We start from the raw sequence: 24,308 nt of genomic DNA on the forward strand, positions 1-24,308 counted from the left end.
GTGCCATTGCCCTCTCCGAGAGGGACTTCTAACTACACACAAAATTGTTTAACAATTTCATAAATTGCATTTAGTTTCTTTTAAAGTGCAGTGATTCTTTCTGGTCATTAGAGATGTATACATTATACTTTCTCAGAATCCTAAGTCATTTCATGGTTTCAAATTATTCACAAAATCCCAAATATCATGAGTTTATTCTTATGCATTTAAAACTTTCTCATTGAAATATACACAGTGTAAGTGTTGTCATGAGGAAAAACTGAAGAGATTATTTTTTTAATCCCTATTATAAATTTTAGGAATACAAGTCTGTATGTGTTCCCAGGTTAGATATTTCTTTTGCCTGTTTTATCTACATGGATGATCTTAATGATGTTTCTGTGAAATATTCAGAGTTGACAAATTGTGTTTTGAGCACATTTTTGATATCGTGGTAAATTTATAGCAATTCTCTCTTCAAGTGTAAAATTTCCCATAATTCTCACATACATGGAAAATTTTCTTGAAAATGTACAAATTCTGTTTTCTTGTATCTTTATGCTTATTGTAGAATGTCAAACAGAAATCAAATGCTAAATATACTACTCTTGGGAAAGCATTGCTGGAACCTATGAGAAGCCTGGTTTCTTTTGGTGAATTCTTATAAAGGGGTAGGAAAGTATTGCATCCTAATTATTTTCTCCTGACTTGTTTCCTTTCTATTTTCAAAAATATAATAGTTAATTAAAACCTAGGCTTATAAAAGAGATTGAAAACCATTTGGGGAATGAAAGATAATCAAATTGCCCTAAAATGAGACCATTGTTGCTACTGAAATTTACATGTCACTTTATGGTTCTTAACCAAGACAATAAAAGGAAGCATAGCATGGGTCTACCTGTCAGATTTTTTTAATGAAGTTTTTGAGCTTATTGAAAATAGCAGTTTGTATTGACATTAAGTTCCAGATGGAATTTTTAAAAATAATTTTTAAAAGTATGTATTTACTTATTTGGCTGTGTCAGGTCTTTTTGTGGCACACAGAACCTTCAATTTTCTTTGCAGCATATGGGATCTTTAGTTGCAGCATGCAGGCTCTTTTGGTGGTGTCATGGCATCAGAACTCTTAATTGCTTCATGTGGGATCTAGTTCCCTGACTAGGATTTGAACCTGGGCCCCCTGGATTGAGTGCACATAGTCCCAGCAACTGGACCACCAGGGAAGCCCCCCAAATGGAATTTAGTAAGTAGACCTTTCTAAATAATATCAGGGAAAACAGAAGCAAGCATAACTTCTATTGTTTTGTAAAAGCTATCAAAATGTTTATCAGGTGGCCAGTTTCATGTGTCCCTTGATTCAATGAAAGATGTAATATCGCCCAATTATGTTTATTTCTATTCACATAACCTCATTTAGGGACAAACCATTAAGAGCTAGGGTAATGATTAGTGATGACCTTTAGGCTGTATCTCAAGTATCAGTGATCTCAATTATGCTTCCAGTATAAGCTAAATTGGTTTCATTAAATACTTGTTGAGTGAATGAATGGACAAATTTATGTGCTCTGGATATTACCTAATATCGGTACACTAAGACGTAGTGGGATAAACAGCAGCTGTATAATGAAGTGTGTGTGATCTTTAACATTATTTAATTGCTTTCAGGTTCAGCAAAATAAGAATTGTAATAAGGAATCTGAAAGACTGTGGTGAAGACTAGTGATAACATATAATATAAACCATCTAGTTCATAATATGTACTTAATGAACAGGAAATGCCCCACTTTCTTTAAAACATTGTCAATAGAAAAAGAAGTTGTGCTTTCATTATCACAACACTTAATGTTCTGTTGGGAAAAGTAATAACTTGTGTGCATCTCCAGATAATACAATGGGATGACCCTTGAGTGGAAGTAAAACTTTTCTAAGAAGTTTATGAAAGCTGCTATAAAAATCTTAAGCGCTTAGGCACATTTGAGAAGACCCTGTTTCAAGTTGTAAAAGATAGAGGGAGGATTGTTTTTGATGAGACAATTTTATGAGTGTGAAGTTTGCTCTGTCTGAACCATGGTTTTGCTTAAACAAGGATCTTATCTAAGGACCATTTACTCCAGTAGAATTGCCAGGATGATTTAAGTGCAAAATGGATCACTGAAACCTGAGAGTTGGAGTTATTTGGTTTTGGCCACCTGAGAATTTAAGTTAATAGCTGCACAAAATATCAATCTTAGCTTTAGGTTATTTGTTGATAATTTCAGATTGATAGATAATTGGGATATTTGTTGATTGGTTTTTTAGAGTAATTGGGCAGTAGGTTTGGATGTTTATGTTTCTTCTGGTTTCAGTAATGAAATTATGTAAAGACCTTTTATCTTTCTCTGTGTTATATGAAAGGTGGATATGCATTCACTTAATCTATTAAGTTAATCAAAGTATTCAACTACCACTTTAAAGTTGTAGTTCCACTATTTTACAGCACCTAAAATTGGACTGTAATCTGTCAGCAGACATTCTTCCTTGACTTCCATTCTGTAAGAGATATTATCTTCCTTAAAGCAGCAGTGGCCTAGGATCCTTGCTGAGTCTGTACAACTTGTTGAGACTACTCAACTCATAGATTATTTTAAATGGTATTAAAAGACTAATGATAAATGAGTATATTGTAATACAGATTCCTCAGTTACACTTAACAGAGTATAACTGTGATCATAAATTGATTCAGTTCAGTTCAGTTCGGTCGCTCAGTCGTGTCCGACTCTTTGCGACCACATGAATCACAGCACACCAGGCCTCCCTGTCCATCACCATCTCCCAGAGTTCACTCAAACTCATGTCCATCGAGTCGGTGATGTCATCCAGCCATCTCATCCTCTGTTGTCCCCTTCTCCTCCTGCCCCCAATCCCTCCCAGCATCAGAGTCTTTTCCAATGAGTCAACTCTTCGCATGAGATGGCCAAAGTACTGGAGTTTCAGCTTTAGCATCATTCCTTCCAGAAAACACCCAGGGCTGATCTCCTTTAGAATGGACTGGTTGGATCTCCTTGCAGTCCAAGGGACTCTCAAGAGTCTTCTCCAACACCACAGTTCAAAAGCATCAATTCTTTGGCACTCAGCTTTCTTCATAGTCCAATTCTTGCATCCATACATGACCACTGGAAAACCATAGCCTTGACTAGACAGACCTTTGTTGGCAAAGCAATGTCTCTGCTTTTGAATATGTTATCTAGGTTGGTCATAACTTCTCTTCCAAGGTGAAAAATCTGCTTTTTTCCTCATGCAAGATATCAAGTTCAAAAAAGTAAATGCCTTCATGTTAAATATGTGCCACTCTTCATATATCAATTATATATCCCAATAAAGCTATTTAAAAAAAATTTTAAGCAGTCACATAATTGTGAAAGGATGTTGATCAAACTAATGACTGTGTATTTTAGGAAAGAGACAGATTTACACTCTAATATTACACTTAGAGTTTTTACACTCATTTTTAGGAAACCATACCTAATGAAAATTTATCAATAATAGAGCACACTCTTCAGGACACGTTTAAAAATCACTGATAGGAAAAAAATAGCCAATGGCAAAGATAACTGAAAAAAATCTTTGAAAGAGGATAAGATTTCTGAATACCAAATTAGAAGATCTCTGGCTCAGGAAAATGTGATGAAATTGCCATCAGATCGACCATAGAGCAGGTAAAATAATTTCAGTTCAGTTCAGTAGCTCAGTCGTGTCTGACTCTTTGCGACCACATGAATTGTAGCACACCAGGCCTCCCTGTCCATCACCAACTCCCAGAGTTCACTCAAACTCACGTCCATCAAGTCAGTGATGCCATCCAGCCATCTCATCCTCTATCGTCCCCTTCTCCTCCTGCCCCCAATGCCTCCCAGCATCAGAGTCTTTTCCAATGAATCAGCTCTTCGCATGAGGTGGCCAAAGTACTGGAGTTTCAGCTTTAGCATCATTCCTTCCAGAAAACACCCAGGGCTGATCTCCTTTGGAATGGACTGGTTGGATCTCCTTGCAGTCCAAGGGACTCTCAAGTGTCTTCTCCAACACCACAGTTCAAAAGCATCAATTCTTTGGTGCTCAGCTTTCTTCACAGTCCAACTCTCACATCCATACATGACTACTGGAAAAATGATAGCCTTGACTAGACAGACCTTTGTTGGCAAAGCAATGTCTCTGCTTTTGAATATGCTATCTAGGTTGGTCATAACTATCCTTCCAAGGAGTAAGCATCTTTTAATTTCATGGCTGCAATCACCATTTGCAGTGATTTTGGAGCCCCCCAAAGTAAAGTCTGACACTGTTTCCACTGTTTCCCCATCTATTTCCCATGAAATGATGGGACCAGATGCCATGATCTTCGTTTTCTGAATGTTGAGCTTTAAGCCAACTTATTCACTCTCCACTTTCACTTTCATCAAGAGGCTTTTGAGTTCCTCTTCACTTTCTGCCATAAGGGTGGTGTCATCTGCATATCTGAGGTTATTGATATTTCTCCTGGCAGTCTTGATTCCAGCTTGTGCTTCTTCCAGCCCAGCGTTTCTCATGATGTACTCTGCATATAAGTTAAATAAGCAGGATGACTATATACAGCCTTGATGTACTCCTTTTCCTATTTGGAACCAGTCTGTGGTTTATCTATATGTAAAAAGAAATCAGTATTTCCACAATTTCTCCAAGAGAAGCCATGAAAAGATCTAATATGTTAATAATCATTGAGAACAAGTGTAATTTCTTAGTTCATCTTTAGTTCTCTGAAAAATTTCACACGGTAGTTTGTATACATTCTAAATAATAAAAGGCTTGAATTCAGTAATTAGAAAGTAGTATCCTGGGAGAAAATCATAATGCAAAACCCATTTTACTTGTGCTTTCCTTCTACATCAAACTCCTAAAAAGAGCCAACTCTCTGATCTATCTATATAACTCTAAGGAATTGGAGATTAATTAAAATTTTAAAATAGATGCCACAATCCATAAGATTTCTATATTGTGAAACTTCCTAGAAGTTTTCTATATGTTTACAACTGAAGATCCAGCCAGTAGTTCATCCTGAGACTGTGTATATGAAAAAAGTAAAGTCTTTTCCCCCACCAAAAAATAAAGAGGAAAAACATTAAAAAATAAATAAAAAGAAAGACTCAACCTAATAATACTTTTAAATGACAAGAAGAAATGAAGTCATCACTTCGACTGCATATGCTGGAGTCATCAAGAATATAAATCTCCAAGAATATTTAATTGCCCAAGTAAGACTGTGCTACTGCCTTTCAGCTTGCAGATTCCAGTAAGAAACAGCTTTTTCTCTTTGCTGTCAACTCTTCAGAACCTTGGCCTCTGATGTCTTCAGTTTGCAGTTCTAGAGTAGAGACCCAGAGTACTGCTATCAGCCCACATGGAAACAGATAAACAGGAGATCCCATTATGTTTCCTCTGGGTGGCTGTCCTAATCAGACCTTGTGAAAAATCTGGGGCTGGTTGTCCAGAAATTAATGGGCTCAGAAGTTTCAGGTTAATGTGGAAAAACAATACCTCACTTGAAGTGAAGAAAGTGGGGATGGACCTGGAGCTGATATGCCCACACACTACATTTTGTATCATACATCATAAATGATAGTTGAAAATTCTTTTAATGTTTTTCACATTAATATATTCAAAATATAAATGATAATACTCCCCAGTTCAGCAGGAATGCTGTTGTGTTAAATATGTTAGTTGACTCAGCCTGGAGCAAGATTTGTAATAGTACCTGCAAAAGATCCTAATGTTGAAAGCAGTTCCTTTGCAAAATTATCACCCTAGCGGCAACTGTGTGTTTGTCTTGGAAGTGAGAGACCAACAGTGGAAAGGAATAGACTGAACTTGTTAGAGAAATCAGTAGCCTGAGAAAAGCAGAGGTCGAATCACTTAGTCCTGACAGCATTAGATAGCAAGGAGCACCGGCAGCAGAACTGCTCAGATCCCAACTGAGTTGGTGGGATCCAACTGAGTTGACCCAGTTGGTGGTCAACACCAACTACAGCCTCCCAACCTCCGATTTCAGCCAGACTCTATACAGAGTCAGCCTTCAAGAAGACATGCCCCTGGGCATCTCTGTGCTGAGACTGAGGGCTGCTGACCTGGACAAAGGCATAAAAGTGGAGATCAGGAATGCCTGTGGATCCCAGCATACCCATATCCAGTTTGGCCTTCATCATGGTAGACGAGAAATAAAAACTTCAAATAAATTGGAATATGAAGAGATTAAAGAGTATTCCATGGTTTGAAAGGAAGGAATGAGGGTGTGTGTGTGAGGGCGGGGAGGGTGGATTGATTTCCCAGCATTGTTGAAATCAAAATTCTAGATGATGACAACAAAGTACTGGAGATTTTTTTTGCTGATGGTTTATGGGATCTTAGTTCCCCAATCAGGCATTGAACCCTCGACCTCATCAGTGAAAGCTCAGCATCCTAACCACTGGACCACCAGGGAATTCCCCCAGAGATAGTTTTTACTTCTATTCTTGTAATTCCTGAAGATTCTGCCCCTCAGATAGTAACTGCTCTGTTTTAAAACACAGAATCCAGATTCAGGAGAAAACAGGGAGGTCACGTGTCTGGTACAAGAAAATGTGCTTGTAGAATTGAATCTTCCACCAGTAATTGCTACAAGCTTGTCATTGATGGGGCCCTAGAGTGGGAGCAAACCCTGGAGTACACTGTCACTCTCACAGCTGCTAACCGAAGTAAGCCACCACTCTCCTCCAGAAGCATCTGGCAGCACAGTGGCTAGCGGTGTCGACAACGTGCCAGTTTTCCCTCAGGCCTCGTACGTGGTCCACGTGGATGCAAACAACCCTCCTGGCACCTCCATTGCCCAAGTGTGCATCTCACATCCCAATCTGGGACCCAGCGGCCATATCTCCTACTCAACTGTGACAGATTCAAATACTTCAAGGGAATTGGAGCTAATGCAGAATGCCAAATCGAGACTGTTCCTTGTGACCAGGTAATTATACAAATGGATCCAAATAATGGTAGCATACCATTTTACCAAACTTGCAGATTATAAACAATTCAAGAATTATATAATAACATTTGCAAGTAAAACTCCCAATTGTATTAATACTACAAGTTTTTTGGAAGCTTGTGGTCTGAAATAGAACAACCACAACCACACACATGAAAATAGTTACCTTTGGAAAGTGAAAATAGGTAAAATGGATAACATGGAAGCTCTGAAAAAAGTGAAAGGAGGATTACTGGTAAGTAAGGAGAAAGAGAATATTAAGAAGAAGATGCATTGGAGTGTGCCTGATTTTTAGTCACGGTAGGGTTCCTTGTTGGTGTGGATTCTGTTGTCCAAGATATGTTAATTTTATTATAAATTCTGCTTAGCTGTTGGTTTCTAAAAGGAATTCAACAAATCAGATAATTTGGCATCTTCAAACTGGATTCTGATGCTTACCTGAAAAATTTGCTAAAGCTTGAAAACCAAGAAAAGGCAAGCATTTCAACAATATGTGTCACTTTATATACTGGATTTACCTTATTTAACATTGTTCTGGCAGTATGTTAGAGAAGGCAGTGAATATTCCTGGTGAACAAAGGGCACATATTTGACTCTTCCATTGGAGAAGGCAATGGCACCCCACTCCAGTACTCTTGCCTGGCAAATGCCATGGACGGAGGAGCCTGGTAGGCTGCAGTCCACGGGGTCCCTAAGAGTCAGACACGACTGAGTGACTTCACTTTCACTTTCCACTTTCATGCATTGGAGAAGGAAATGGCAACCCACTCCAGTGTTCTTGCCTGGAGAATCCCATGGACAGAGAAGCCTGGTAGGCTGCAGTCCGTGGGGTCGCACAGAGTAGGACACGACTGAAGCGACTTGGCAGCAACTCTTCTATTTACCTTATTTAAAGTAGATTTTTGCATATGTGGTACGAGGCAGTGATTCAGTGAGGTAGGGGTCAAGATTCTTTTTTCCCATACGGATACCCAGTTTTTCCAACATCACTTGTCAAAAAGATTTCCCTTTTCCTATTGAACTGCTTTGGCACCCCTGTCGAAAATCGTTTGATCGATATATGTGGGTCTGTTTCTAGATTTTCCATCATATGTCATTGATCTGTCTATGCCTTTGCCACTACCACCCTGGCTTGATTATTCTAACTTTATAAGTCTTGATGTCAGGTAAGAACGTCTCCCAAGTTTTTCTCCTTTTTTCAGTGCTGTTTTGACTATTCTTAGCCCTTTGCCTGTCCACATAAATTAAAATTGTCTTGTCATTTTCCATAGGGGAAAAGCCCTCAGGGATTTTAAAGGGGATTGATTGCCTTGAATCTATTATCTATTGGTGGAGGGGTTATCTTAACAATGTTGAGACTTGCAATCCAGGTGGATAGTATATATCTCATATTTCTGTTTATTTAGGTCTTAAGTTCTATCAACAATGTTTTAGGTCTTGTATATCTTTATTTCTACACATTTGATGGTTTGGGATATTGTAAAATGTATTTCTTGTTTCATTTTCTGGTTGTTCATTGCTCGTTTATAGAAAAACTATTGATTTTGTATATTGCACATGCTTTTGAAAAGCAAGAGGTGTGAGATGCTCTATTCTCATGTCATGTGAGAATATAATGTAAGAGAATATAGTATTAGCTTAAACCATCTCTACATAAGTTCAGCCTTCCCCTTCTCTGCAGAAATAGGTTGGAAGAGTCCACCCCAAACCAGAGAAAATACTAGTGTCTGCCCTTAGTCTAGTAGTGGATTGATCATTCATTCATTTTTGTAACAAATATTTATTAACCGCCTACTATATGCAAGGCACTGTCCTAGGTGCCAAGGATGCAGCAATAACAAGGCCATTATGATTTCTGCATTAATGGGCCTCCAGTCTAAGATACAAACTTTTACAGGTCTGATATATGCCACCAAGGAGAAAAGCAGGATGCTAAGAGAGCTTGTAATATAGAAGGCTATTCTGGTTTGAAGGGTCAGTAAGTCTTCTATCAGGAAATAATTCTTAGCATGCTGTCTGAAGGATGAATATAAATTAGCTGGGTAACAAGGAGATTAAAGAAGAAATTGTCAGCCAGAGGGAATAGTAAAGGACTTTAAAAAAGAAAAAAGGTAAGCAATTAAAAAGGGCTGCAGAGGCTAGAAACGGAAAATGAGTGAGATACTTTTTAAGTAACCTTGTACTTAGGAGCTATTGAAAGATTTTATAAAAGGCAGAGATGTGCTATGATTTCAGTTTTTAAAAGATTACTCTGATTGCTGTGTGGTGAATTGATTTATGAGGGTTATAAATGGAAGTAGGGAGAACAGATGATAGACTGTTCCTGGTAAGAAATGATGCTGGACTGCATTCAAGAGAAGGTTGTACATATAAATTGGGTAGATTGGAGATATATTTAGGAAACATATTCAACAAGACAATAATGGAGTGGGTTGGATGTAAACTCCTTAAGGCCAAGGGACTGTTTTGTTTATTGTTATAGTCTTAATTGGGCTTCCCTGGTGGCTCAGACGGTAAAGCGTCTGCCCAAAATTCGGGAGACCAGGGTTCGATTCCTGGGTCGGGAAGATCCCCTGGAGAAGGAAATGGCAATCCACTCCAGCACTCTTGCCTGGAAAATCCCATAGACGGAGGAGTCTGATAGGCTACAGTCCATGTGACTTCACTTCACTTCACTTCATAGTCTTAATTGAACTAATCTTGTTACCTGGCACATGATAGATTCTCAATGAAATACTGTTGACTGAATAAATACAAAGGATGAAAAGGAGGACACAAGAATCATTTCCAGGTTTCTGAATGAAGGAACTGGATGCACAAAGGTACCATTTAGTGATATGTGGAAGGCTAGAGAAGGGTAGATTTCAGAGAAATCAAGAATTGAGTTGTAAGCATGTTAAGTTTAAGAGTCTGAGAAACATCCAGGTGCCAATATTGAGTGTGGTTGGACATATGGTCACCATTTTTAAAAATGAACTTATTGAGGTATTATTGAGATATAAAAAGTTGTACTTATTTAATATATACAACTTGGTGAGCTTAGAGATAAGTATACTCTAGTGAAACCATCGGAGAAGGCAATGGTACCCCACTCCAGTACTCTTGCCTGGAAAATCCCAAGGATGGAGGAGCCTGGTAGGCTACAGTCCATGGGGTCGCTAAGAGTTGGGCACGACTGAGCGACTTCACTTTCACTTTTCACTTTCATGCATTGGAGAAGGTAATGGCAACCCACTCCAGTGTTCTTGCCTGGAGAATCCCAGGGACGGCGGAGCCTGGTGGGCTGCCGTGTATGGGGTCACACAGAGTCGGACACGACTGAAGCGACTTAGCAGCAGTGAAACCATCACCACAACCAATGCCACAAATTTCTATCACCTCCAAAACTTTCCTCCCACCCTCTCTATTTCCCCTGGAGAGGGAAATAGCTACCCACTCCAGTATTCTTACCTGGAGAATTCCATGGACAGAGGAGCCTGGCGGGCTACATCCATGGGGTTGCAAGGAGTTGAACACTACTGAGCGACTAACACTTTCTCTTTTTTGTGTATGTGTGTGGTAAAAACAAAGTGATTATGTGTTCTTAAAATCTTTTTATAAAAGGTTTCCACTTGCTGTAGGAAAAAATACCCAGTGTATGACTGCATGCTATTGCATGAGCTGACTCCTGCCTACCTCTTGAACTTTTTCAAGGCACTCTTCCCCTCATGCTCTACACTATATTATTTTTCCAGTTTGATGCAGGAATGATGCATTTTTTTGTTTTCTTTGCCTGAAACACATTTTTCCCCCATTATTCCTCTCTTCGTTGACTAACAGAAATCAGAAATCTTAATATGCAGATATGCAGAAATCTTACTCTTTTTTTTTTGTGAGAACCAATGCTGTTTTTTAAAAAATTAAACTTTTTATTTTGAATTGGAGTATAGCTGATTAACAATGTTGTGATAGTTTCAGGTGGACAGCAAAGGGACTCAGCCATCCATATACATGTATCCGTTCTCCCCAAAGTGCCTTCCCATCCAGGCTGCCACAGAACATTGAGTAGAGTTCCATGTGCTCTGTTTTATTATTTTGATTTTTGAACCATGTAAATGTGTTTCCTATCATAAAATAAAGAAAATTACTGAGATTGAGGTAGATTGCAGATTTACAAGGACTTGAAAAGACATCCCTGAGATATTTTTAAGTGGGAAAAGCAAGTTGCAGAACAGTGTATGTATTGTAAAATGATCCCTGTTGTGGAAACAAACAGCACGCACGTTCACGTATACATAAAAATGCTTGAAAGTAAACATAATCAGGTACTAACAGTAGTAACCTCTTGGGGGTGAGTCTGGAGGTAAGGTGAGGGTGGTGAGGGGAATTTATTTTCTTGAATCTCCTTTTAAATCAAAGTATTATTTATATACAGTGAAATGCAAGGGTTGTATCTTTGAGTTTTGACACATGTATACACCCATATAATCTACCCACATGAAAATATGGGAAATTTCTATACGCTCAAAGGCAAAAGAAGTTCTATGACCATTAATAATGTTGATTTCTGGGAATTCCCTAGAAGTCCAGAGGTTAGGGCCCCAGGCTTCCACTTCAAGGGGTGAGGGTTCCATCCCTGGCTGAGGAATTAAGATCCCACAAGCCTCACGGTGCTGTCCAAAAAATTACTGTTGGTCTCAACTTGATGCTTAATCACTGTTATTTCACATAAGGAATATTTATTTAGAACAGGGGTCCTCAAGCCCCGTGCTATGGACTGGTAGTGGTCTGTGGCCTGTTAGGAACTGGATTGCAGAGCAAGAGGTGAGCTGCTGGCAAGCAAGTAAAGCTTCATCTGCCTCTCCCCATGGCTGACATGACTGCCTGAACCATCTTATTTCAACTGCTGACCACTGAAGGGCCATTGCCAACCATTGGTCAGGACAATAACTTGCTTTTTGCACTTGCCACAGGATCTCCCTCCAAGGGGAACACATTAAATGTTCCCCTTTAATGTGTTAAACACACATTTACACACAGGGTCCTTTAATGACCCTGGGACTGACAATTAAGTCCCCAGTGGTTTGGGTTTGCATATGCCACGGGGTATGTGAGCAACAGAATAAGAAAGGAACTTATAGATTTCATCTGTCTTCTATCTGGCCCCACCTCAGAGTACTAAGGTAATTAATCAGAGATACTTCCTGGAGAAAAGCACTGCTGTGTTAACCTGTGGTCTTGTTATTCGTCCTCTTCAGTACTCAGCACAGCTGGGGATGCTGAGAGAGGACAGGCCAAGACCAAAAACTCAGGCAGGGCTGGTATTATCTCAGTGTTGTCACTGCTTGTATTTTGCTCAAAGGTCATGATATTTTCTGTACTGTGCCTATTAAACAGGAGAAGGCAATGGCAACCCACTCCAGTACTATAGCCTGGAAAATCCCAAGGACGGAGGAGCCTGGTAGGCTGTAGTCCATGGGGTCGCTAGGAGTCAGACACGAGTGAGCGACTTCACTTTCACTTTTCGCTTTCATGCATTGGAGAAGGAAATGGCACCCCACTCCAGTGTTCTTGCCTGGAGAATCCCAGGGACAGGGGAGCCTGGTGGGCTGCTGTCTATGGGGTCTCACAGGGTCGGACACGACTGAAGTGACTTAGCAGCAGCAGCAGCAGCAACCTATTAAACATCTTACATTTTATCCCTAGGCGGAGCAGAGGGAATCTGTTCACAGACTGGGCAACAGCGGTGGCCTCACTGTGAAATGTGTGTGATTGCTGGGTGTGCAGGGAGATGCTTCTATTGATGTAGAGTAGCAGGTAGAAGTACTGGCTAAACATACATGCCTTAAATAATACTAGACATGCAATAACTCTCCTGTCTGAGGAGACACACCAATGAGACAAGTGGTCCTTCAAAACAGGATGGCTCTGGACATGCTAACAGCAGCACAAGGTGGGACCTGTGCTCTCATTCAAACTCAGTGTTGTGTATATGCCGGGTGACTCCCACAGTATTTCCTCTGCTATGAAAGCTTTAGACCAGGACAACACTACCATAGATTCCTTCTCCATCGAGCTGGTAAGCACTTGTCTCTAGAATTTGCCCCTATCCTGGTGAATGACTATTTTTGGCATACTAGGTATCTCACTCTGGAGAAGGCAATGGCACCCCACTCCAGTACTCTTGCCTGGAAAATCCCGTGGATGGAGGAGCCTGGAAAGCTGCAGTCCATGGGGTCGCTGAGGATCAGACATGACTGAGAGACTTCACTTTCACTTTTCACTTTCATGCATTGGAAAAGGAAATGGCAACCCACTCCAGTGTTCTTGCCTGGAGAATCCCAGGGACGGGGCATCCTGGTGGGCTGCCATTTGTGGGGTTGCAGAGAGTCTGACACAACTGAAGTGACTCAGCAGGTATCTCACTCTTGATAGTCTTTAGCTGCAGTATTGCGTTGTGGTATGTGGTTGCAGTGCACTTATGCATACCTGACCCCAGGGATATCCTGGAAGAGAGGGTGGACCAAGTTGTAAAGGTCATGTTGAGTATGTAGGGGCGGAGTATATGATCAGGGCACTCAGGACAGCTGTTTTCTTGCTCAGTCCATCTGCTGTTTTACCAGTCCCAGCATCGCTTACCCCCTACTCACGTGTATCCACTCGTCTTAATATAGGGTTTAATCAGTAACTAAGTGCTTGCCCCCTGCCCCAGCAGCTGGTTTCCCTGGTAACTGATAAGCCAACCTGACCTCATTTCCCGCCTAAAAATGGTAGCCTCCATTTTCCATGAGTAGCAAAGTTGGTCGGAGAAGGCAATGGCATCTCACTCCAGTACTCTTGCTTGAAAAATCCCATGGATGGAGGAGTCTGGTAGGCTGCGGTCCATGGAGTCGCTAACAGTCGGATACAACTGAATCGACTTAGCAGCAGCAGCAGCAGCGAAGTTGTTGCCAAGTCCTGACTGCTGTGTGCTGTTCACAGTGGGGTATTGCTCCACGACCTTCTGACTTCTAAAATTCCCTGTCCGACAAATTATTGATGTCTCTGTCACGGTCTCTGGGCTTTCTTCACTTTTGCAGCTGGACAACTACAGAGCTAATAGGCCTGCAGGCTGCAGCCTAACACTGTAAAGGTAAACTTAGTTTCTTAAGTATCCTTTCAGCGTTTCTTTATACAAATATGGGTGAATTGTGGATACGTGTTTTTATTTCCCCACTTTTCTTACAAAAGAGATAACATACTGTACACTGTTTTATATCTTGCTTTCTTCACTCCTCAAAATGTATCCTTGAAAAATATTTTCATATAATACATTAAAAAGTTTTTTTTTTAATACCTGCTTAGTGTTCTATTGTGCTGTTAATCAGTCTCCTGGTTAATAAATTAATACATGGATTGTTCCAGTCTTCAAACATTACAAACACTGAGTTGAATAGCCTTGTACCTACATTATTTTGTATGTATACAGTAAATTTGTGGGATAACTTTTCAGAAGTGGAATTGCTGTGTCAAAGGAAAAAAATAGGCTTGTAATTTTGATAGGTACCTTCACAGCAAGTGTTTTTAAACTTTTTATTTAGAAATAATTTCAAATTTACCAAAGGGTTGCAAGAATTGTACAAAGAATTGTATACGATTTCCCTACTTACTGGTTTTAAATGTTTATTTGTTTGGCTTTGTTGTAGGATGTGGGAGCTTTAATCTTTGGTTGGGGTGTGCGGGATCTCTAGCTGTGGCATGCAGGATCTAGTTCCCTGACCAGGGATAGCACCTGGGCCTCCTGCGTTGGTAGCGTGGTCTTAGCCCTGGACCATTAGGCAAGCCCCTACCCACTTGTTAATACTTTGTCTTTTGCTACATCTCCTTTATCATTTCTCTCTTTATCATTCATATATGTGTGTACACATGTGTGTATACCTATTCATGTCTGTACACGTTACTATTTTTATGAATCATTTGAGAATAACTTGTAGGTATGTCTCATTATTTCTGAGCACTTCATTATGTATTTTCTAACAAGGACATTCTTTAGATAACTGAATATCAATAATGAAAATCAGAACGTTTAACATTGATACAATATGATTGTCTGTACCTTGTATATTCAAATTTTACCCATACTTTACAGTAATTCTTTCAAGTCCAGGTGCACACATTGCATTTAGTTGTCATGTCTCTTTAGTTTACCTTAATCTGAAACAGTTCTTCAGCCTTGCTTTGTCTTGTGCTGATATTTTTAAAAAAACTATAAGTCATGGATTCATAGAATGCCCTTAATTTTGGTTTGTTTTATGCTTCCTTGTGATTATATCTAAAGTAGGCCTTTTTGGGTAGTGTATTGGTTATCCATTGCTGTGTAACAAATTAGCTCAAGATTTAAAGACTTAACAAACATTTATTATCATGAACATTTTGTGACCAGGAGTCTTGAGTTTGGTTTAATTCCTCAGAGGTTGCTGGAATGAGGGCCTCGGCTTCTCTCTAGCTGTTAGTTCAAGTCCTGCCTTGGTTTCTTGTCGTGTGCACCTCTTGCGTGGATGTTTGTGTGTGTATGTGCTCAGTTGTGTCCGACTCTTTGCCACCCGCCAGGCTTTCCTCTCCATGGAATTTCCCAGGCAAGAATACTGGATTGGGTTGCCATTTTCTCCTCCAGGAATCTGGCTTCTATCAGTCAAAGTACTGTGCTCAAAGTTACTTGTAATATGGTTATGTTATTCATTTGAAATTAAGTGTATTTGTTTCTATTGCATGCAATTTTAGTTTTTCCACACTCTAATAAGTGCTGATTAGTATTTTTGAATATGTAAAGCATTTACATAATTAAAGTCAAAACTTTGTTTTAAGTTATACTCAGTAAATTGTCACTCCTCCTTTATCTCTTCTGCCTCATTCGTAAGTCACTGTGTCTTTTTGCAAAAAAAAAAAAAATATATATATATATATATTTATATTTTCTTATTTCTTTCTTACACAAAAAGTAACAGGCTATGCAGTCGTTCCTGGCTTTTTACAGTTACAGTATACATACATTTCACTTACCACAGTTGAAATAATACCATTCTCCTAAAAACAGTTCAAACTTTGGTCTCCGTAGTATATTAACTGAGTAACTGCATGAAGTACAAATTTTGCTGTTGACCCTTTCGTCCACAGATTACTTTGCAAATAATAAATGTGCACCATGATCAGTGACCAGTCGCGTGGCTTCTTCCAGTCAGGTAGTGACTGGTCATTGTGCATCTGTCATTTAGCTCATGTACAAATAGCAGAGCATATAGTTGTGTTGGCTTCTTGTCTCCCAGTGATAAAACCACATGACATTGTATAAAACTGTATGGAGGGAATTGACGGACAAAAATGAAAGTGCAGCCAAGAAACAAAAGTGTTAAGACTCTCAGTAAAATTTGAATTGAACATAGAGTTACAGAATAGATGGTGGCCACAGGAATGTTGACACTGTTGCCTTTAAGAGTCTGGAGAAGTGCAGCCAAAGGAAGTTAGTGAAGTTGAACATAATGACACAAGTGAGGAAAGTGGCTGTGATGAAAAAATGATGCTCCAGGAAAAATATGACACCAGCAAAATGTTCACATTACAGGAACTCTCAGAGATATACTTTTGACTTTGAAAGCTCAGAGGATACATATCACGTTGGAAGTTGATCCAAACATTAAAAGGTGTATGACAGTTGGCCAAGGCATAGAAAAGATGCTTGCTGTGTAAGTTATAGGATGAGAAGAAGCCAAACCATCTTCAAACTCTTCTTGATAAGTTTTTGTTCTTTGGCTGTGTTGGGTCTTCGTTGCTGTGCGTGGACTTTCTCTTGTTGCGGTAGGGCCCTTGGGCTTCAGGAGTTGTGGCGAATGGGCTTAGTTGCCCCAGGGCATGTGGAATCTTCCCAGACCAGGGATAGAACCTATGTCGCCTGCATTGGCAGATGGATTCTTTACTACTGGACCACCAGAGAAGTCTGATAAGATTTTTATTAAGAAATAAAGCCCTTTAATTCTCAGTGGTTCTAGTGTTTTAGATTATGATGTGGTAATTAAATATTGCTGTTTAATGGCCCTACAAGGGATTCTTTAATGTTTTCATTTTAAAAATTGTAAAGGTCATGGAATAATCATATTTCCCCACATTGTTTATTAAGGTCACTTGTTACACAGTTTCAGCTTACATGGTCATTTTTACAGTCCTGCACTGCCTTGCAGAGTGAGAGCTGATTGTATGTACTCTTTTGAACTTTGCTTTAAAATTTCTTTAAAGTCAATTTCATTGCAGTATTATATATATGTGTGTGTGTGTGTGTGTGTGTGTGTGTGTGTGTATAATGTACCTTTTACAATTATACAGCCAAGGTGGATTTTGACAGATAGTTACACCTGTGTGACCACTGCTATAATCAAAATATAGAACATTTCTATAACATTAGAAAGTTCCTTCATGCTCCTTCAAAATCAGATCCTCACATCCCCGGCTCCAGGCCAATACTGATCTGCTTCCTGTCACTGCAATCCAGAATTTTATCTAAATGGAATCCTACAACTTGTACTCATTTGTATCTGCCTTCTTTTGCTCAACATATTTTTGGAATTCATTCATATTGTTGCATGTACCAGTAGCTTGTTCGTTTTTATTGCTGAGCAGTATTGTGTTATGTAGGCTTCCCTGATGGCTCAGTGGTAAAGAATTTCCCTGCCAATGCAGGAGATGTGGGTTTGATCCCTGGATGGGAAAGATCACCTGGAGAAAGGGATGGCACCCACTTCCGTATTCTTGCCTGGAAAATTCCATGGACAGAGGAGCATGATGAGCTAGCATCTGGGAGGTTGCAGAGTCAGACACGACTGAGCATGCACACATATGCATGTTGTATTATGTAAATATCACAATTTGTGTATCCACTCACCTGTTGATGGACATTTGGGTGGTTCTCAGTTAGGTGGTGTTCTGGATTAAGGTTATATGAACATTTATTGTACAAGTCTTTTTGTATGTGGCACAGAGGTCTTCCCAGGTGGCACAGAGGTAAAGAATCTGCCTGCCAGTGTAGAAGACACAAGAAACACAGGTTTGATCCTTGGATCAGGAAGATCCCCTGGAATAGGAAATGGCAACCCATTCCAGTGTTCTTGCCTGGAAAATTCCATGGACAGAAGAGCCTGACAGGCTACAGTCCATGGGGTTGCAAAGAGTCAGACATGGCTAAGCATAGCACAGCAACCTCTTTTCGTAGGCCTTATTTTGTAAAAAAAAAAAAAATATATATATATATATATATACGTGTGTGTGTGTGTGTGTTATTTCTTGGATAAATAACTAAAAGCATGATTGCTGGGTCATATAATACAGAAGGTTTATATTTAGCTTTAGAAGTTTAGAAACTGGGTTTCAAAGCAGTGATATCACTTTACATTCACATCAGAAGTGTAAGAGAGTTCCACATGCTTCATATCGTCACCGATGCTTCCTATTGCCAGACTTTTAAATTTTAGCCACTGTAGTGGGTGTGTAGTACTCTATCATTGTGACTTTGTTTTCCTGTTGAATAAAGATATGAACATCTTTTCATGTGTTTATTAGCTATTTTTCCTTTTTTAAAAGATAAGTTAATTTTTGGTTGTGCTGGGTCTTTGTTGCTGTGCCCGCACTTTCTCTCCTTGTAGAGTGGACGCTACTCCAGCTGCAGTGTGGGCTTCTCCTTGCAGTGGATTCTCTGGTTGCAGAGCACGGGCTCTTGGTCTCACAGGCTTCAGTAGTTGCAGCATGTGGGCTCTGTGGTTGCGGCTTGGTGGCTCTAGGTTGAGGGGGCTTCAGTAGTTGCAGGGGCTCATCAGTCGTGGCTCGCAGACCCTAGAGCATGTGGGCTTCAGTCGTTGAGACACATGGGCTCTAGAGCTTGAGCTCAGTAGTTGTGGCACACGGGCTTAGTTGCTGCACGGTATGTAGAATCCTCCCAGAACAGGGATCGAACCCGTGTCTCCCGCATTAGCAGGAGGACTCCCACCCACTGTGCCACCAGGGAAGTCCCTTTATTAGCTATTTGCATGTTTTCTTCTTGAAGACTGGATCTTTTGTTCATCACTATCTGAGTTGTCTTCTTAAAATTGAGTTATGAAAGTTTTCAAAAATATATTCTGTATCTGAGTTTTTTAGCACATGTTTTGTGGTTATTGTGACTTGTCTTAAAGGCTGATTTTTCATTTTCTTAGTATCTTTTGAAGAGTCAAAGTTATAATTTTGATAAAACCCAGTTTATCAATTTCTTTCTTTTATAATTGTATTACTTATGTTCTGTTTAAGAAGTCTTTGGCTGTTGAAAGTTCTTATCATTTTCTCCTGTATTTTCCTCCAGAAATTTTATAGTTTTATCATTTATAGTTTGGTCTACAATTCATTTCATGTTTATGCTTGTATATGGTGTGAAGTAAGAGTAAAGTTTCATATTTTTCCCAAGGGATAGTGAGTTGTCCCTTTGAAAACTTTTGCTGAGAACACTATCAGTTCCCCATTAAATAATCTTGGCACCTTCCTTAAAAATCATTTGACCATAGATTTCTGGAATCTCTTGTTCTAATGCATATATATTTGTAGCATTGTAATAAAGCCTTGAAATCAGGTAGTATTGTCCAATTTTGTTTTCCTTTTCAAAATTGTTTTTGCTATTCTAGATATTTTAATTTTATATAATAAATTTTGTTATCATCCTGTCACTTTAAAAAAAAAGCTTCTGGATTTTGATTAGGGTTTCATTGAATCTATAGCTTCAATTTGGGAAAAAGTAGCTATTAAATTTTTCAATCCATGAACATGAAATGTCTCTTAAGAATTCTTTCGTATTTCTAAGCAGTATTTTGTGTTCTTCAGTGTGCAGATCATCTTATGTTCTGTTTTTTTTATTGAATTATAGATGATTTATAATGTTGTGCCAATCTCTGCTATACAGGAAAGTGGCTGTTATACACACATATGCATTCTTTTTTATACTCTTTTGGGATAAACCATAATGGAAATTGGATATAGTTTCCTGTACTACACAGTAGGACCTTGTTTATCTATTTTAAATGTAATAGTTTGCACCTACCAATTGCAAACTCCTAATCCATCCCTCTCCCTCCTCCCATCCCCCTTGGCAACCACAAGTCTGATCTCTATGTCTGTGAGTCTGTTTCTGTTTTGTAGATAGGTTCATTTGTGCCATATTTTAGGTTCCACATAGAAGTGATATCATATGATATCATCCTTCTGACTTACTTCACTTAGTATGCTAATCTCTAGTTGCATCATGTTGCTGAAAATGGTATTATTTCTTTTTATGGCTGAGTAGTATTCCATTGTATATATTTACCACATCTTTATCCATTCATCTATCAGTACATATTTAGGTTATTTCCATGTTTTGGCTGTTGCGAATAGTGCTGCTATGAATATAAGGATACATGTGTCATTTTAAATGGTGGTATTTCCCTGGTGGCTCAGATGCTAAAGAATCTGCCTGTAATGTGGGAGATCTGGGTTTGATCCCTGGGTTGGAAAGATCTCGTAAAGAAAGAAATGGCAATCCACTCCAGTATTCTTGCCTGGAGAATTCCATGGATAAAGGAGCCTGGTGGGCTGTAGTCCATGGCGGTCACAGAGAGTCCAACACGACTGTGCAACTTTCACTTTGTCTGGATATATGCTGATGGGTGGGATTGCTGGATCATATGGTAATTCTATTTTTAGTTCTCTGAGAAACATCAATACTGTTTTCCATAGTGGCTGCACCAAGTTACATTCCTACCAACAGTATAGGAGGGTTCCCTTTTCTCCTCACCCTCTCCAGCATGTGTTATTTGTAGACTTTTAAATGATGGCCGTTCCGACTGGTGTGATGTGTGGTACCTTATTTGTAGTTTTGATTTGCATTTCTCTATTAGTCACATTGAGCATCTTTTCACGTGCCTACTGACCATCTGTATATCTTCTTTGAAGAAATGTCTATTTTTTTTCATTGGGGTTTCTGTTTTTTGTTGTTAAGTTGTATGAGCTGTTTGTACATTTTGGCAATTAAGTGCTTGTCAATTGTATCATTTGCAAGTATCTTCTCCCATTCCATAGGTGTTTTTTGTTTTTTTTTTTTTCCCTTGCTATGCAAAAGCGTTTAAGTTTGATTAAGTCCCATTTGTTTATTGTTGTTTTGGAAGACAGACCTAAGAAAACATTGGTATGATTTATGTCAGAGAATGCCTATGCTCTTTTCTAGTTTTATGGTGTCATGTCTTATGTTTAAGTCTTTAAGTCACTTTAAGTTTATTTTTGTGCCTGATGTGAGGGTGTGTTCTAACTTCATTGATTTTACATGCAGTTTTCCAACTTTCCCGGTACCACTTGCTAAAGAGACTGTCTTTTTTCCTGTTTTATATTCTTGCCTCCTTTGTTGAAAACTGTACATGTGTGTGTTTATTTCTGGTCTCTCTTTTCTGTTCCACATGTCTATTTTTGTACCAATACCACATTCTTTTGATTACTGTAACTTTGTAGTATGGTCTGAAGTTGAGGAAGGTCATGCCTCCTGCTTTGTTTTTACCTCAGGTCTGCTTTGGCAGTTCTGGGTCTTTTATGGTTCCATTTAGGTTTGGGATTATTTTTTCTAGTTCTGTGGAAAATGTAATGGATAAGTTGATAGGGGTCACATTAAATCGGTAGACTGATTTGGAGAGTATTGCCATTTTAACAATATTAATTATGCCAATCTAAGAGAATGGGTTGTCTTTCCATTTCTTTGAATCCTTTTTAATTTCCTTTATTAATGTTTTATAGTTCTCAGTGTTTAAGTCTTTTGCTTCCTTGGTCACATTTATTCCTAGGTTTTATTTTTGGTATTCTAAAAAGTTTTTTTTTACATTCCTTATCCGGTATTTCATCATTAGTGTAAAGAAATGCAGCTGATTTCTGAATGTCAATCATCATCTTATGTTTTGATAAATTCATTGCTTAGCATTTAATGTTTTCTGTAAATGGCATTTTAAAATTTCATTTTCTAATTAATAATTGCTGTATACAGAATTATAGTTAATTTTTGTGTATTGACCTTCTGTCCTGAGTGCTCAATAAGTGGCCTAATTAGATCTACAATTTTTTTGGTAGATTCTTTAGGTTTCTCTGCATATACAATATGTTTTCTGCAAATAAAGACAAAGCGAGGATGTCTACTTGTACTTGCTCTATTGCATTGATTAATACTTTGAGGACAAAATTAAATATAAATGGTGGGAGTGGAAATCCTTGTTTTGGTTCTGATCTTTTCTGAGGAAAAGCATTTACTCTTTCCTCATTATAACTCCATGAACCTAGATTGAGGAAGTTCCCTCTATTTCTAGTTTGTTGAGAGTTTATCATTGAGTGTTAAATTTTTGTCAAATTTTTTCATCTGTTGAACTGATCATATAACTTTTCTATTTAACTCTGTTTAATATTGATTTTGAATGTTTAATATTGTTTTAATATGTTTAATCATATATCAATTGAATGCATTAATATTAATAAAATATAAATATATTAATCACATATTGATTTTGAATGTTTAATCAACTTTGCATTTTTAGAATATACTCAACTTGGTCATCATAGTCTAGTCTTTTCTTGATTGCTGGACTCAATATAGTAATACTATGTATATTTTTTCATGAATGTTTATGAAATATACTGATCTGTAGTTTACTCATAATTTCTTTGTCTGATTTTTTTAGGGTAACAATTTTTGGTTTCATTGATTTTTATTCTTTATATGTTCATTTCATTAATTTCTACTCATCTTTATTATTTCCTATTTTTTATTTAGTTTAACTGCTTAAGGTTGTAGCTAGAATCATTGGCTTTTCTTTTTTAAAAAATATAAGTATTTAAATAAATTTTCTCTGATCTTTAGCTGCAGTCTACTGATTTTGGATTTGACATTTCCATTATAGTTCAGTTCATAATATTTTATAATACATCCTGCAGTTTCTTATTTGACCCATGATTTATTTAAAAGTGTGTGGTTTAATTTCCAAGTATTTTGCTGCTGCTGCTGCTGCTGCTAAGTTGCTTCAGTCGCGTCCGACTCTTTGCGACCCCATGGACTGCAGCCTACCAGGCTCCTCTGTCCATGGGATTTTCCAGGCAAGAGTACTGGAGTGGGTTGCCATTGCCTTCTCTGTCCAAGTATTTTAGGATTGCCCAAATAACTTTTCATCATCAATTTATTCTATGTTGATTGATCTTCCTTGAACACCTGAAAACAGTGTGTATTCTGCTGTTAGTTATCTGGGTCAAATTGGTTGATTGTGTCATTCAGGCCTTCTGTATCTTTACTGATTTGTGTGTACTCTATCACTGACAGAGGAGAGATGAAATCTCTAACTAAAAATATAGATTTCTCTTTCTCTGTTCAAGTATATCAGTTTTGATTCATTTGTTGTTTCATCTATTAAGCTGTATTATTTGGTACATATACTTTTCTTAACATTTTATTTATTTATTGGACATGCAGCATGTAGGATCTTAGTTCCCCAACCAGGGATTGAACCCATGCCACCTCCATTGGAAGCTCAGAGTCTTAACCACTGGACCACCAGGGAAGTCCCAAGTACATGTACTTTTAAAAGCTTTTATTTAAAAATCATTATAGACTCACAGGAAGTTGCAAAGACAGTACAGAGGTCCCAAGTATTCATCACCCAGCTTCCTCTAATAGTATCTTTCTTTTTAGTTTATCAAAGCCAGGAAATTAACATTGCTATAATCTACAGACCTTATTCAAATTTCAGCAATTTTTACATGTACTCATTTGTGTATGTATACGTATAGTTCTATGCAAATTTATCATCTGCATGCATTTATGTAACTACCACCACAATCAAATACAGAATTATTCCATCACTGCAAAGAACTGCCTCATATTGCCCTAACCCCCAGTGACAACTAATCAGTTTACCATTCCTATAATTTTGTCATTCTATATATACCATTATATAAATGGTAGCATATACTATGTAACATTTTGAGATTAACTTTTTTTTTTTTACTCAACATAATGCTCTTAAGATCTTTCAGTGTTGTTGCAGGTATCAAAATCAATGTTTCTTTTTACTGCTGAGTAATATCCCATTAGGGATAAACCACAGTTAACTTTGCCTCTTGGAAGACATCTAGGTTGTTTCCAATTGGGGGTTATTACAAATAAAGCTGCTATGAACATTGTGTACAAGTTTTTGTGATATGTTGTATTTCTGTAGCTTATATGCCCAGAAGTGCAATTGCTGTATCAAATGGTAAGCCTATGGTTAGTTTCCAGAGGATTTGACCA

General features: G+C 38.4%; 1 protein-coding gene across 21 annotated transcripts in view; it reads left to right on the top strand.

Moving 5' to 3' along the window:
* The window catches only part of LOC109562134 (protocadherin gamma-C4), a 186,171-nt gene that overhangs the window by 102,431 nt on the left and 59,432 nt on the right, over positions 1-24,308 (top strand). The window lies entirely within an intron of this gene.

Source organism: Bos indicus, chromosome 7 (genome assembly GCF_029378745.1).
Source record: "Bos indicus isolate NIAB-ARS_2022 breed Sahiwal x Tharparkar chromosome 7, NIAB-ARS_B.indTharparkar_mat_pri_1.0, whole genome shotgun sequence".
In the NCBI taxonomy this organism is placed as follows: Eukaryota; Metazoa; Chordata; class Mammalia; order Artiodactyla; family Bovidae; genus Bos; species Bos indicus.